The 15,711-nt window shown below is 40.4% G+C and overlaps 1 long non-coding RNA gene across 1 annotated transcript; it reads left to right on the top strand.

The window, feature by feature from the left end:
* Window positions 1–419: 419 nt before the first annotated feature.
* On the top strand, window positions 420–14,963 carry LOC121397205. The gene is made up of 4 exons (XR_005963582.1): window positions 420–1,044; window positions 1,174–1,246; window positions 5,683–5,828; window positions 14,134–14,963. It is a non-coding gene; the product is annotated as an uncharacterized LOC121397205 (long non-coding RNA).
* Window positions 14,964–15,711: the final 748 nt, after the last annotated feature.

Genomic DNA, 15,711 nt, shown 5'->3' with positions numbered 1-15,711 from the left:
TGTATTGTATAAACGTTCATTTATATTTGCCAGCAGACTGCAGGCACTGTATGTTTCAATCTATTCAGTTGAGAGCCAGCTCGGCTGCATTAAACATATGGTCAGGCTTAAGGTTGAATTTTGAACCTGCCCATAGCCTTTTCTTTCCCATGTTACTGAGCCAAGTCCTACTAGTAGAACAGACTGTTGCTTTACACTGCAATTCCTTTTGGTTTTGTTCCCCCTTTTCCCTACACTTTTTTTATTTCTTATTTTTCTTCTCTCTTAACTTCTATTGTTTCATCTCACCCCTGCTTTATCTTCATATGTCCCCTCTTCTCTAAAATTCTAAGCCCTTACCCTCCACACTCTCACCCCATCCTTCATGCATTTAGTTCTCCCCTCCCTTTTTTCCCAATTTTCTTGCAAATGCAATTTTTTTGTTTTGGAACCAGGCCCGGATTTGTGGCGAGGCCACATAGGCCCAGGCCTAGGGCGGCAAAATTTTAAGGGCGGCATGCCGCCCTGCTGCATGCCGCCCTGCTGCATCCAAGGAAGCACTTGGTGCTCCAATACTGAATAGTGCACTCGCTTGAGCATAGGGGCCGGCACTTTGGACAATACGTCTGGCGCTAAGACCACACAGTGAAGGGAGGGCGCACACACGAAGCGTCAGGGCACTGGCCTTGGGGCGCGGCTTTCAGAAATCCAGCCCTGTTTGGAACCACAATAATCCCATCATGCCAAATTCTCCACTATTTAATTTCTTTGTTCCCAACTTTTCTTCACCTCTTTTCCTTCCCTCAATTAAACTCCAGTACTGTCACCTTCCACCCAATTCTACTTTTGCTCAGCCATTAAAATGATTTTATTGCCGAATACCTAACTTGTGTTTGCTTTTGTATTTTCTACCTTTCCCTATGCAGTGTAGAATTGACCTGCCTTCCCTTCCAGAAAATTTTCTTATATGTTTTTTGTTTCTCTTCCTCCGTCAAAGCAAAGGTGGGCAGAGTGTGAATACTGGTAATTGAATTAGCCCACTCACTTGGATTACAGGAATATAAGGTTAGTGCTATGCAAGAACTGGACATACGCAGGACTATTTAAGCCTTTACATGGGCAGTAACCTCCTCTTCTTTTTGTATCTGTAACTTTTTTTTTTTTTTATAATTTGAGTTTTTTATTGGTTTTCAGATAACAGTGAAAATTTCCAGTGAAGACTGGGGAAGAAGAGGAAAGGAGAAAGAAGAGTGGTAAAACCAGAAAGGTAAGTAAAGTTAGGTAAAGGGGGGGGGAGTGGAGGGGGTTGTAACTTGCATAGTCCATGAAACAGTACTATATATCTTGAATGGGGGGGGGGAATAAGGTTTGACGTCCTTCATGTTGTCGGTGTCCGTGGGTTGATCGTTGTAGATATTTAAAATTTTTCAATTTTTCATGCCATTTAGTTTTGTAAATCCGTTTTATCAGGTGCGTTCGGGTATTTGATGTTTATGTTTCCATTTTTCCCACAATTTGTGAGTCACTAGGTCTTTGTTGATGTGCGCAAGAGTCGTTGCAGCATACTTCTCATGTGAGAGATTTGAGTCTATTAGGTGGACTACATTATCTCTGTCGGGTATTTCCGTAGATTTCCAGGGGCAAATTCACTAAGGCGCGAAGCGCCGAACGCTAGCGTTAGTTCGCTAGCGTTTGGCATTTTCGCTACTGCGCAAATTCACTAACGAACGCTGGCGTAGTTTCGCTAGTGTTACTTCGCAACCTAACGCCAGGCGAATCTTCGCTAGCGACGAAACTACGCAAATTCACTAACTTGCGCAGTGTACTGAACGCTACCTTTTACGCTAGACTTCCTTCGCCACCTCAGACCTGGCGAAGCGCAATAGAGTAGATAGGGATTGTTTAAAAGTCCAAATTTTTTCTAAGTCCCAAAAAACGTTGGCGTGTTTTCTACATGATGGCTGATAGGCTGAAAAAGATCGAAAATTTTTTGGGGCTCCCCTTCCTCCCCCCTACATTTCCTGACTCATGGCAACTTACCTAGACAGTGGGCACATGTGTAGGGCAAAATAAAAATTTTATTTGCAGATTTGAAGGTTTTCTAGGCATTTGTAGTGCTGATACGTGTTCCTCCATTGAAATTTGAATTTCGCGCCGTATGCAAATTAGCCTTCGCTAGCGCAACTTCGCTTTATATAGCGAAACGGAGCTCTCTTCTATGCGACTACATCAGAGGTTAACTCCGACCCTGCATCTGCAACTTTTATGCTGCGAACACACTCAATTGATTTCAGTATGAAAATACAGTTGAGTTGAGGCTCTTCCAAATCAGCCGAGAGTGTCCAGAGTGCCAGAGCTGCAAATAGAAGAGGAGGTTACTGATTAGGCTAGGGCCAGACAGGGCCAAAATCAGGCTGATTTCAGCCCCCGGCCGCTAACAGTGTCCTCTTCACTTGCCAGATTTTCAGCGGTTTCTTTCGGCAAAGAAACGTGAGACTTTGCATTTTAAGGCAAAATCCGCAGAGTGTGTTTTGACACAGAGGGGCACATTTACTTAGCTCGAGTGAAGGAATAGAATAAAAAATACTCCAAATTTAGAAGTATTTTTATGTCGTCAAAAATGCAGGACAAAAAAGACAAAGAAGTTGACACTGAAACTCTAGAATCTGTTCTAGAGAGCACACAATAATTATTACAAAGCAGCACCCACTGTCCATTTAGGATAGTCCATCCGTCTTAAAGTGCAGTTTTGCTGTATTCTAACAATTATAACTAGTGATGGGCGAATTTATTCGTCAGGCGCGAATTCGCGCGATTCACCGCCAGTGAATAAATTCGCGAAACGCCCGTGAAAATTTGCGGCAAAAATTCGTGGGCGTCAAAAAAAGATTTCTCGAAAAAACGGGCGCCGGCGTCAAAAACAGGCGCTGGCGTCAAAAACTAAATTCGCGAATTTTTCGGCGAAGCGAAACGGCGCAAATTCGCCCATCACTAATTATAACCATAGACTGTTCAAAATTAATTGCTGATTGGTTGAAAGGTTTATCACGTGAAATGTCATGGACGAGATTCAATTGGAGATTAAATTCAGAAAAACTTATCTCATAGTTTATCATGGGAAAACTCTATTGAAGTCTATAGGAAAAATCTGGAATTGAATTTGGAGAAATGTTTTTTTCTCCTCAAATTGAATCTCACCCATGAGTTTTTATGTGATAAACCAGGCGAACTTTTTCTATCTGAACTGAATCTGGCCCAAAGAGTGGGTTCAGTAGTAACAACCAGCTCAGTGGATGGATATATATTGGTAGAGTAAGTGCATTCTTCATTGAAGTGTACAAGAAAGGAAAGTATTTTTCCTGAATTGCGTTGCCCATTTAATTAATTATGTATATTTATTTTATTATGACATTGATATTTGAAGACAATCTACAGGGTGAAACTCTTAGGGAGTTAATTATTGGGAGTCGAGTTTTAGAGTTTTTATACCTCGAATAAACTCACAACTCGAATGGTTGTTTAAGACAAAAAGAGTTTGAGTTACAAAATCCGAAAACTTCAATTAATTGAGTTGAGTTTTTGGCCAAAAAATAACTTGAATCAACCCTCCAAAATAAAACTGGAACATCATGAAGGCTATTAACATCTTCAAATGGTTCAAGAGACCTTTGCCATTGACTACTACATGGCCTCGACGGGTTTTAGATGGTGTATTTTTGGAGTCAAGGGGGCAAATTCACTAGGATGCGAAGTTGCGCCAGGCGCAACTTCGCCGCACTTCGCCAGGCGTAGTTTCACCAGCGCTTCGCAAATTCACTAAAATCCAAAGTTGCGCACAGGGGTAGCGTAAGGTTGCGGAGTTGCGCTAGCGTTGATTCGCTATATAAAGCGAAGTTACGCTAGCGAAGGCTAATTTGCATACGGCGCGAAATTCAAATTTCAATGGAGGAACACGTATCTGCACTACAAATGCCTAGAAAACCTTCAAATCATCAAATAAAAATTTTATTTTGCCCTACACATGTGCCCACTGTCTAGGTAAGTTGCCATGAGTCAGGAAATGTAGGGGGGAGGAAGGGGAGCCCCAAAAAATTTTCGATCTTTTTCAGCCTATCAGCCATCATGTAGAAAACCCGCCAGCGTTTTTTTGGGACTTGGAGAAAATTTTGACTTTTTTTGAAACAATCCCTATCTACTCTATTGCGCTTCGCCAGGTCTGAGGTGGCGAAGGAAGTCTAGCGTAAAAGGTAGCGTTCAGTACACTGCGCAAGTTAGAGATTCGCCTGGCGTAAGGTTGCGAAATAACACTAGCGAAACTACGCCAGCGTTCGTTAGTGAATTTGCGCAGTAACGAAAATGATAAACGCTAGCGAAGTAACGCTAGCATTCGGCGCTTCGGCGCTTAGTGAATTTGCCCCATTGTTCCTTATTCTTTATACAGAATAGGCAGATGAGCACTTACTCTAGCTCTTATCATGGCATAACAGCCGGCTGAGTCCATTTTTTTCCAATACGAAACTAGATAAAGCTGTAACAGGCAGTTACCAGGCAAAAAAAAAACAAAAATAAAAAGTGAATTTGCGCAGTAGCGAAAATGCCAAACGCTAGCGAATTAACGCTAGCGTTCGGCGCTTCGCGTCTTAGTGAATTTGCCCCAAGCTATTTCCAGGGTAGGGATATAATAAATCTCCAAAAATAAAGTTTTTTGGGGGGGGGATTTTTGACCAAAAAAATAACACTGAAAGCTTGAATTTTCGTGGAAAACACAACTTGACCCTAGCAACCTGGCATTAGTCTAAAACGCAGGCTGGAAGGTGGAAGCTATAGAGATAAAAAAAAAACAATAATAATAAAAATTGTATCTGCTTTTGGGTTGTTGGGTCAGTGACACCGGCAAACAAATAACATTTCAGGCTGAAGGAACAAAAGGAAATTTTGCACCAAATCTCACCCACTTTATCAGATAGAAAACCAATAGGTATTCTCAAATCTCACTCTAACTGGTCTTCAGGCTGGGCCCTTACCCATTAGTCTGGGAACCCAAGAGGGACATGACTGCAATTTTGGGTCAACAGACAAGCGCCGTATGAAAGTCTCTGGTCACAACTTTGAACTTTTAATTCTAAAGCATACTTGACAACTCATAGTTCTAAGCCTAGAGGGCTATTATAAAAGATTTTAAAATGTCATTATATTTTTCCATAGGGTTATTGTTTGATATAGTGATTCTTTGTTTTGTTCAGAGAAATTTCTTTCTCGGTGAAGGAACAAACTACTTTTCCTTCCTGGATTGGAAAGAGGCCAAAAGAGGAATAAAGCTGTGTTGCACTAAAAACAGAATGCTAGTGTAACACTATAATAAACTGAGTGGCACCATCTCTGTTATAAGCTTACTTTCATATGTTTGTGCCACGGATGAGACCTTTTCCTTCAGGGAGTAAGCCCTTGCAACGGTGTGGAGGCAGGGTGTAGTGCAACTGTAACAGTGTGCCAATGTACAAGAAGTGGGCGCCAGAGGTTCTTTATGCTTAACCAAGGAACTTATTTATTTACAAGGTCAATCCACAAAGGAGCATATAGAGAAACTGTGTCTTATTTACCTTGTACCACTTTATACTCTGTACCTTACAGCATTAACCTGGCATTGTTTATAAATAACCCACCCCAATTACTGTAAACATCCTACTTTGTTCTTCTTCACAGCTCCGGCTAAGCCTCTGTCTAATTTTATTGGCCTGAATATGTATCTGATCCCAGTCATGAGCGGAAGGACATAAGCGCATTCGGAAGGTACTGCAGCAACAGCTTCTGGGCCCAATGGTCCGAACTAGGGGAAGGCATCAGAAGAGGTATGTGCCTGGCACCCCTTTACCTTTGCGCCCCAGGCACGTGCCTCTTCCCGCTACCCCTTTTTCCTGTCCAAAAGTCCTGGGACTTATTAGCTCCGCAATATCTGATGCAGGAAATTAAATGGGTGGTTTACCTTTAAGTCAACTTTAAATAAGTTAGAGAATGGCCAGTTCTAAGCAACTTTTTAATTAGCCTTCATTATATATTTTTAATAGTTTTTTTTAATTATCTGCCTTCTTCCTCTGACTCTTTTCCAACTTCCAAATGGGAGTCAGTGACCCCATCTAAAAACAAATGCTCTGTAAGGCTATTATTAACATGACTGACATGAATTTATATAGAGCCAACATATTTTGCATCGCTGTGGCTACAAATGTATTGTTATGGCTACTTTTTATTACTCATCTTTCTATTCAGTCCTTCTCCCGATCATATTCTAGTCTCTTATTTAAATCAGTGCATGGTTGCTAGGGGAATTTGGACCCTAGCACCCAGATTGCAAACTGGAGAGCTGCTGAATAAAAAGCTAAATAACTCAAAATCCACAAATAATAAAAAATGAAAACCAATTTCAAATTGTCTCAGAATATCCCTCTCTACATCATAGGCGAACAACCCCTTTAGCTATGGCACCATGAATTACATGACCTGGAAATTATATAACTTATATCAACACGATGCTTTCTTGCTATTTTCACACTCAACTTTCCCCGTCCCACTAGGTACAATGTTATATAATCTGTGGGCGTTTTGCTGGGCTTTCCTAACTCATTCAGTTCCAGCAATCACTTCTCTATTCAGGCTTAATCTCGGAACAGGTTGATTTTGTTTCATGAATTTGCCTCCCCTGCAAATGTTACTTGTAGTGATGGGTGAATTTGGCGCGTTTCGCCGAAAAATTTGTGAATTTCCTGCGAAATTTGCGAAACGGCGAAAAATTTGCGAAATCGCACAGGCGTCTCGTTTTTGATGCCGGCGCAAATTTGCGGGCGAATTTTAGCGGCAGTTTTGCAAATTTATTCACCGGCGCCGAATCTCGGGAATTTACTGCAAATTTTCGCCTAGCGAATAAATTCGTCCATCACTAGTTACTTGGGATGCACCGGATAACATGTTATAATAAAGGAAACTTGTATTTAACTTTGAGACTGGAGGCACCAGAGACAGTTAAACCACAATGTAACACCTGGCATCAATTTTTCAGCCTTTGTTTCTGACCACAGTTCTTTCTTAGAAGATCCTGTCATCCGATCTTCTATATTCCCAACCTCTGTGAATCATATGCAGTTGGCAGTCGATACACCAAAGATAATATACGTTGTTATTGGAGTTGGAGACTGTCCTGCAAAGAATTAGAACGTTGGAAGTATATGCAGACAAAAGTCTGCTTGTTTGCCAGGCGCTGCAGGGGGTTGTTTAACTGTGCTCCAATATAATCTAACCAGGGAGTCAATTGTAATGCAATACAAGCAGTAGTTTTCATTAGAAAAGTGTGAGTGAGAATGAGCAGTAGTGATGAAGAGCAGGGGGTGGTTATTAGAGGTGTGAGAGATGATATGTAGAAGATGAATTTATTGGCAAGCCCCAACAAGCAGCCTGCAATTTATATCATTGTGTAACTAGGGGGCGCTGTGTATAATAAATATAATAAATATAATAAAATGTGCACTGTGCAGAAGCAGCTTCACACAGTAGCTTCAATTTCCCTATTTAACTCAAGAAAAATGAATGTCACACATTGTGCTTTTTCCGTCAGCACCAGAGGAAAGAACCTGATCTATTCCTTTTTGCCCTTTCCTTACAATGCAGCGATTCACACAGGGGGTAGATTTGTTTGTTTTTGCACCAACATCTTCCCCTTGTGCCTAAATTCCATGGTGTCAGTGCATTGGAACGGGTGACATTAGCCTTATGCTCATTCTCATTTCTTGTAAATTGAGAATCTCTTCCAAGCCTACATTCATTCACTATTTCTAGTGGTTTATGAGCAGTTTTAGGCTTCTAATATCAGGCTGCTGGCTCATCCTAGAGTCAGGATCACTCTACGTTTGCATCACTTCACTTTCTTGGGCTTAGATCCCCTTTAAATCTTACTGATAGGAGGAGTGCAGATTAATCACTTTTTTTATTTTTGTTTTTTTTTGCCTGGTAACTGCCTGTTACAGCTTTATCTAGTTTCGTATTGGAAAAAAATTGACTCAGCCGGCTGTTATGCCATGATAAGAGCTAGAGTAAGTGCTCATCTGCCTATTCTGTATAAAGAATAAGGAACAATGGGGCAAATTCACTAAGCGCCGAAGCGCCGAACGCTAGCGTTACTTCGCTAGCATTACTTCGCTAGCGTTACTTCGCTAGCGTTACTTCGCTAGCGTTACTTCGCTAGCGTTTGTCATTTTCGTTACTGCGCAAATTCACTAACGAACGCTGGCCTAGTTTCGCTAGTGTTATTCGCACCCTTACGCCTGGCGAAGTTTCGCTACGGATGTAACTACGCAAATTCACTAACGGGCGCAGTGTACTGAACACTACCTTTTACACTAGACTTCCTTCGCCACCTCAGACCTGGCGAAGCACAATAGAGTAGATAGGGATTGTTTAAAAAAAATTCAACATTTTTTCTAAGTCCCAAAAAACGCTGGCGTGTTTTCTACATTATGGGTGATAGGCTGAAAAAGATCGAAAAAATTTTTGGGGCTCCCCTCCTTCTGCCCTACATTTCCTGACTCATGGCAACTTACCTAGACAGTGGGCACATGTGTAGGGCAAAATAAAATTTTTATTTGATGAATTGAAGGTTTTCTAGGCATTTGTAGTGCAGATACGTGTTCCTCCATTGAAATTTGAATTTGGCGCCCTATGCAAATTAGCCTTCGCTAGCGCAACTTCGCTTTACTTAGCGAATCAACGCTAGCGCAACTTCACAACCTTACGCTACCCCTGTGCGCAACTTCGGATTTTAATGAATTTGCGAAGCGCTGGCAAAACTACGCCTGGCGAAGTGTGGCGAAGTGCGCCTGGCGAAACTACGATTGTTAGTGAATTTGCCCCAATGAGTCACACTGTGCTGCTGCTGTTCAGCATTGCTTCAGGAACTATATTCCCAAAACGAACACTTAAGCAACAGATCTGTCTGTTAATTGGCTCATGTGACCTAACAAGTATGGATTGTTTGGTATGTTTGTGTGCACCGTGAATCGTATGATCCCAGGGGGCGGCCCTTATTTTTTTAAAATGGCAATTTTCTATTTACGATTACCCAATGACACATACTACTAGAAAAGTATATTATTATGAAAATGGTTTATCTACATGAAGCAGGATTTTACATATGAGCTGTTTTATGCAATATCTTTTTATAGAGACCTACATTGTTCGGGGGGGTATAGTTTTCCTTTCGTGCTATGACTTTTCTATATGCTAAGTACTGTGTAACGCAGAGAGAATAGCATTCTAGGACTGGCTTCAGTAGCTTTAAGGGGTTGTTCACCTCTAAATTAACTTTTAATTAGGGATGCACCAAATCCACTACTTGGGATTCGGCCGAATCCCTGAATCTTTGGTGAGAGATTCAGCGAATACCGAACCAAATCCGAATCCTAATTTGCATATGCAAATTAGGGTCAGGAAAGTAAAAAGCAGAAAAAGATCTGCGTTTGTGACTAAAAGTCACGTGATTCCTCTACCCGCCCCTAATTTACATATGCAAATTAGGATTAAGATTCTGTTCGGCCAGGCAGAAGGATTCGGCCGAATCCTGCTGAAAAATGCCGAATCCTGGCCGAATCCCGAACTAAATCCTGGATTTGGTGCATCCCTACTGTTAATGATATAGAGAGTGATAGTCTGAGACAATTTCCAATTGGTTTTCATTTTTTATTTCTTTGTGGTTTTTGACTTATTTAGCTTTTTACTCCAGCTCTCCAGTTTGCAATTTCAGCAGTCTGGTTGCTAGGGTCCAAATTAACCTAGTAACCATGCGCTGATATGAATAAGAATAGGAATAGAAAGATGAGTAATAAAAAGTAGCAATAACAATACATGTGTAGCCTTAGAGAACATTTGTTTGTTTTTTTTAGATGGGGTCAGTGACCCCCCATTTGAAAGCTAGAAAGAGTCAGGAGAAGAAGAAGAAGAAAAAATTAGAAAAAAGGACCAACTGAAAAGTTGCTTAAAATGAGCCTTTCTATAACATACTAAAAGCTAACAAAGACAAACCACCCTTTTAATATTTATGTGTTTTGAGATATTTAAAGAGGATATCAACCCATCAATCCAACTTTGCCCAGTGAAAGAAAATGCTTTTAGTGGCAATAAATCAGCTGGGCTTCTGCAACCACCAGGGCAAAGATCAGACAAGAACTGAAGCAATGCTTAAAAAGCAGTTGTATTTATAAATGACAGTTATATTTGTTAATGACAGTTGAAGTGTGCTTTTGTGCGTGTTGATTGGTTGCAGAACCATGTAGGAGGCCACCTGGCCAGTATTTTATTAGCTTGGCCTGTGCAAATGATTATTGATATCAATGCTATCAACAGAGCATGAAGATGAAAATGTAGCAAGAAAAATATTTTGTTACTGAAAATGTGGCAACTCCACAAGAGACCTGCTTATCTTAAATAGTTACAATTGTATCTTTGCTTATCGTGAATTGTTACAATTGTATCTAAGTGCAGCTGCCAAGTATTCTGGTCTCTCTGGCAAAAGCCTCTTATTTAATTACAAATCTTTTTCCAGCTGTCCAGTGTATGTAGAAGATCAAAGTAAAACTAGGGACATTTCTGTAACAATCCGGGACTGCGGGTTGAGCTGTCTAAATTGGGACACTTGTATATTTTTAGGAGACAATATTCATAAGAAGAAGTGAAACATTGGGTGAGGGTAACCAGTGTGGCTGGAAGAGTTCCCGGGTTGGATAGTTAATAGTAGGTGTAGTAAGAGACAAATAGTTAGCGTGTGTGTGAGTAATGAGCGATTAGGAGGATGGTCAAGCTGTTGAGGGTTTAGGCTATAGACTGGAATTAAAAGGTTGGTTTAAGTGACAGACTGAAAGCTTGGAGGCTGAGTTCCAGAGAATGTATGTGAAAAGTCCTGTATGTGGGGGTAAGAGGAAGTAATGACTGAAGAGGAGAGAAGAAAGTCATGTGCAGGGAAAGAGTTATGCCGGGGGTAATTATTAATTTCGCTATGTATGGCGGTGCTACATTATGAAAAGACCAGTAACATCAAAAAATCCAATTGTTTTAAAGTAATAAAAATATAACCCAGTGTTGCCCTGCACTGGTAAAACTGATGTGTTTGCTTCAGAAACTCTACTATAGTTTATATAAACAAGCTGCTGTGTAGCCATGTGGGCAGCCATTCAAGCACAGGATACACAGTAGATAACAGATAAGTACTACTATAGTTTATATAAACAAGCTGCTGTGTAGCCATGGGGGCAGCCATTCAAGCACAGGATACACAGTAGATAACAGATAAGTACTACTATAGTTTTTATAAACAAGCTGCTCTGTAGCCATGGGGCAGCCATTCAAGCACAGGATACACAGTAGATAACAGATAAGTACTACTATAGTTTATATAAACAAGCTGCTCTGTAGCCATGGGGCAGCCATTCAAGCACAGGATACACAGTAGATAACAGATAAGTACTACTATAGTTTATATAAATAAGCTGCTGTGTAGCAATAGGGGCAGCCATTCAAAGGAGAAAACAGATAACAAATAAGTTCCGTAGAACATAATGGTGTTATCTGTTATCCACTATTTAACCTGTGCCGTATAGACTTTTTTAAATTTTGTTTATATGAACTATAGTAGTGTTTCTGAAGCAAACACACCAGTTTTGCCAATGCAGGGCAACAGTACATGACATTTTCATTACTTTAAAACACTTTCATATTTTGGTGTTACTGTTCCTTTAAGTGCTTTGTAAGTGGGTGCAAGAATTGAATCCTGTATATGACAGGTGCCAGTGGAGGGATTGGCAGATAGGGGTGGCACTTGTGGAGTGGGAGGAGAGGTGTATGAGTCAGGAGGCAGCGCCCCACTAGGTACCAGGGGCGGGAAAAATGCCATTCCTGGTACTTTAAAGCCAAATTTCTGGTTTTCAAATAGGAAATTTGGCTCTTTTAGCGCAGAGAGCACAGTTAGGCTCTCTGCGCTAGCGTACTGGCCGTCCATTACATTATGTTTTGTGCTTCTGTACCAGCCCAAGGCAACCACAGCCCTTTAGCAGTAAAGATCTGTGTCTCCAAAGATGCCCCAGTAGCTCCCCATCTTCTTTTCTGCTGATTCACTGCACATGCTCTGTGCTGCTGTCACTTACTGAGCTTAGGGACCCACTCACAATATACAGTACACATAGAATAGAAATGTCACAATATAAGGCTGATTAGTAATTAATACACATAATTACTACATGGCAGCACAGAAACCAGTGCAATTAGCATCAGAATTTAATAATCAGCAAACCTGTAGCATCAGCTTATATTACAGCCAGGGAAGCTCATTTTCTGCTGGATAATTAGTGACGAGCCCTAAGCTTAGCTTCTCAACAGCCAATCAGAGCCCACTGAGCATGTGAGTGTCACAGACACTTTCCAAGATGGTGACCCCCTGTGACAAGTTTGAAGTCCTGGATCATTGCTGCTATTGACAAGCTCAAACTTTAGCCTCGTGCAATAAGTACAGTATATAAAATATGCCATTTTTAGCCCTATTCATTTTTAGGGTTTAGTTCTCCTTTAATAAATTGCTCACAATCTTCCTGCAGCTATAACCTGTGGGTTCGTTTCTTCCCCCAAGTCATAAGGCTCCTGAATACTCAGGGACCGGACAGATCTCTCTCACACACTCCATCTGACCTCACTATATACCACAACGTTACACAGCCATTGTATAAATAAATAGCCATTGGATACAGTTCTTCTCTATGAGCACATCTGCACTTTATCATGTTCTTTATCATGTTCTTACTACTGTCATATCACAATGATACCCCCATCATGTCTGACGTTTAGCCTTATTTACTTAACATATTACATCTGCTGAGTTGCATATTTTTGCCCTCGATATTCGACTGCCGAATTAAAATCCTTCGATTTCGGATATCGAAGTCGAAGGATTTAGCGCAATTTGTTCGATCGAATGATCAAAGGAATAATCGTTGATCGAACGATTAAATCCTTCGAATCGAACGATTCGAAGGATTTTAATCCATCGATCGAAGGATTATCCTTGATCAGAAAATTGTTAGGAAGCCTATGGGGACCTTCCCCATAGGCTAACATTGGCCTCGGTAGGTTTTAGGTGGCGAACTAGAGGGTCGAAGTTTTTTTTAAAGAGACAGTACTTCGACTATCGAATGGTCGAATAGTTGAACGGTTTTTAGTTCGAATCGTTTGTTTCGAAGTCAAAGGTCGAAGTCAAAGGTCGAAGTAGCCCATTCGATGGTCGAAGTAGCCAAAAAAAAACATTCGAAATTCCAACTATTTTTCCTCTATTCCTTCACTCGAACTAAGTAAATGGGCCCCTTTGTGTCAATGAAGCCATGGACTTTAAATTCGAAAGTGCAAAAAAAGTGTTAAAAATGAAAATATCAATAAACAACTGGAGCAAAAAGACAACTAGAATTAATATTATTTTCACCATAGTTCTTGGACACGTCCAAATTCTACTAGGCCTATCCAAATCTATCATTCCAAAGTGAAAACTGGCTTTAGTATTGAATTGGGAATAATGGTTAGATATTACCTATTTTATTCTATTGTAATTAGTGTTATATTCTAACCTGAACCCATATACCGTATAACACTGTACTACTTGCCATATTTTTCCTTGCATGGATGCAGATTGTTAATATTTTTGTTGTAGTGGCCTAATAAAGAAAAAAATAATCTTCTTAATTTGGTTGTTGGTCACCAGCAATGAAATAGGATTTTACATTTCAGGTGCGAGAGGCAAATAGCTGAATAAACCAATCGTTTCATATGGTGCAGCAGAACTAAAGGTTTTGGACTTTCCAGTTGAAGCATTTATTGAGAGCCAACCTTTATTGAGGGCCTCATTGAGCTTATAATGCTCCATTCTCCATGAATGTAACTGTATTTGGTCCTCAGACTGGACCTCATCAGATACTGCTCTTATCTCATGTGTCCGCAGTTCTGGAACCACTGGCTTAAGTACCGAGTAAACAACTCCTAAACTACTTTTTTATACCATTTATCCCTTCCATGGGTCTGTGATTTGGTGTAAGGATTCATTATCTTGTTAAAGAGAATTTATTTCATTTTCCCTTTTAGGCTTAAATTGTGGCCAAGAGAATTTGCACTCAGAGGAGAACATCTGTGACTCCCCCGAGCTTTTGTTGCTGAGTCGTGGCCAGAATTGGTCAGTCTGTAACAGAAGTGTAACCGAAGCCTCACTACAAAGATATCGAGGCAGAGCTGAATGAGAGAAAACATACGAGAGTGTCCACTAAACAGTGCAGAGAAGACTTTGGTGTGGTTGAAGGGTCGTGTGGTTGCTCAGAAACCTGAGTTAAGGAAACAAAATGGGTTACTAGGCTTGTTTGGGCTGAGGAACACATGAACTGGACTCCTGCTTAATGGTATAAGGGAAATATGAATTCAAGTATGGCAATTTTTGGTTTATCACAACAGGTTTTTGTAGGTCTTCCACTGATTGACTTGCGTTTAAATTAAAGCAGCTACCGGAGTAGTGGCATCAGCATCTTGTCATATCCTTGTAAAACCACTAAAATGTCCTTATCTGCTGGTATTAGACTTATTTGTGTCCCCATGGTTTTCCTGTTGGCTTGTAGCCAGTGCTTAATATAAAATAATAGCAACTTTTCGTTGTCATTGGTGAAAGCTGCCCACTGGAAAATCCTGCATGCTACTTTATTCACGTGCATCTCACCTATCAATTACAAATAATTCAATTTTTTAAAAACAATTTCCTTTCTTCCTATAATAGTAAAACAGTAGCTTGAACAAGTATGGGAACCATTTATTCAGAATGTTCAGGATCTGGGATTCCTGGATGTATTAGTAGGAGTTTTTTTTCAATAATGGCTCATGGTAATACTCTGATTAAACCCAATAGCTCATCGCAATACTTTGATAAAGAACTGTATGAAATATAACACAAAGAACTGTTCTGCTGAACCCAATGTCATATGTTGAGCCCAATATAGTGTAAAAAGACAGCTTTATGACTTATAATTGTGTATAACAAAGCTTTGTATGATAGTATACAAGGCGGCCTTATAATCCATAATCCTGTATAATGAAGAGTTGTGCAAGAGAAATCATGGGAAGTAATCAACTCGATGACCTAATACTTGTTCATTATTCTCATATGTATTATGTCTTATGATTTCTGAAGCCCAGACTCTTCTTTATTATAGATAGGGGCACAATATGCTATTCAGTTACCAGTTAAGCTAAGATAAGATCTCTGCTTCGGATGTGCTTGTTGGGAGTCGGGCCAGATCCTGATGAGCGCATGGGATGCAAGATCTGTTATTAACCAAATCATTGTATCTTCTTACTAAATTACTATATGAGCTCATTGTTTGCTAAGCCTCTATAAACTGGGGGTCTCCATTCGGTCAGTTGAGATCTCACTTGTGGGGTTGACGCGTGCCGCCACAGGACCTTCCGTGCTCCGTTTGAGGGATTCAATCTGCTGACTGTTCCGGGATCTCCCAGTCTTGGTTGCAGATTGTTTGCTTCGCCCTTTTACTCATTCAGTAATGTATATCTTCTTCATTCTATGTATGTTATACACCTTTGCTTATACTAACTGGTGTGTTTGAATTACTTCCGAGAGACTCTGGATAATAGATTTTTTTCTGTAGTTTGGATCTTCATACC

The sequence above is a fragment of the Xenopus laevis genome, chromosome 8L (genome assembly GCF_017654675.1).
Source record: "Xenopus laevis strain J_2021 chromosome 8L, Xenopus_laevis_v10.1, whole genome shotgun sequence".
Taxonomy (NCBI): domain Eukaryota; kingdom Metazoa; phylum Chordata; class Amphibia; order Anura; family Pipidae; genus Xenopus; species Xenopus laevis.
Note: the sequence above shows the minus strand (reverse complement) of the source record. Positions and strands in the feature narration are given on the sequence as shown.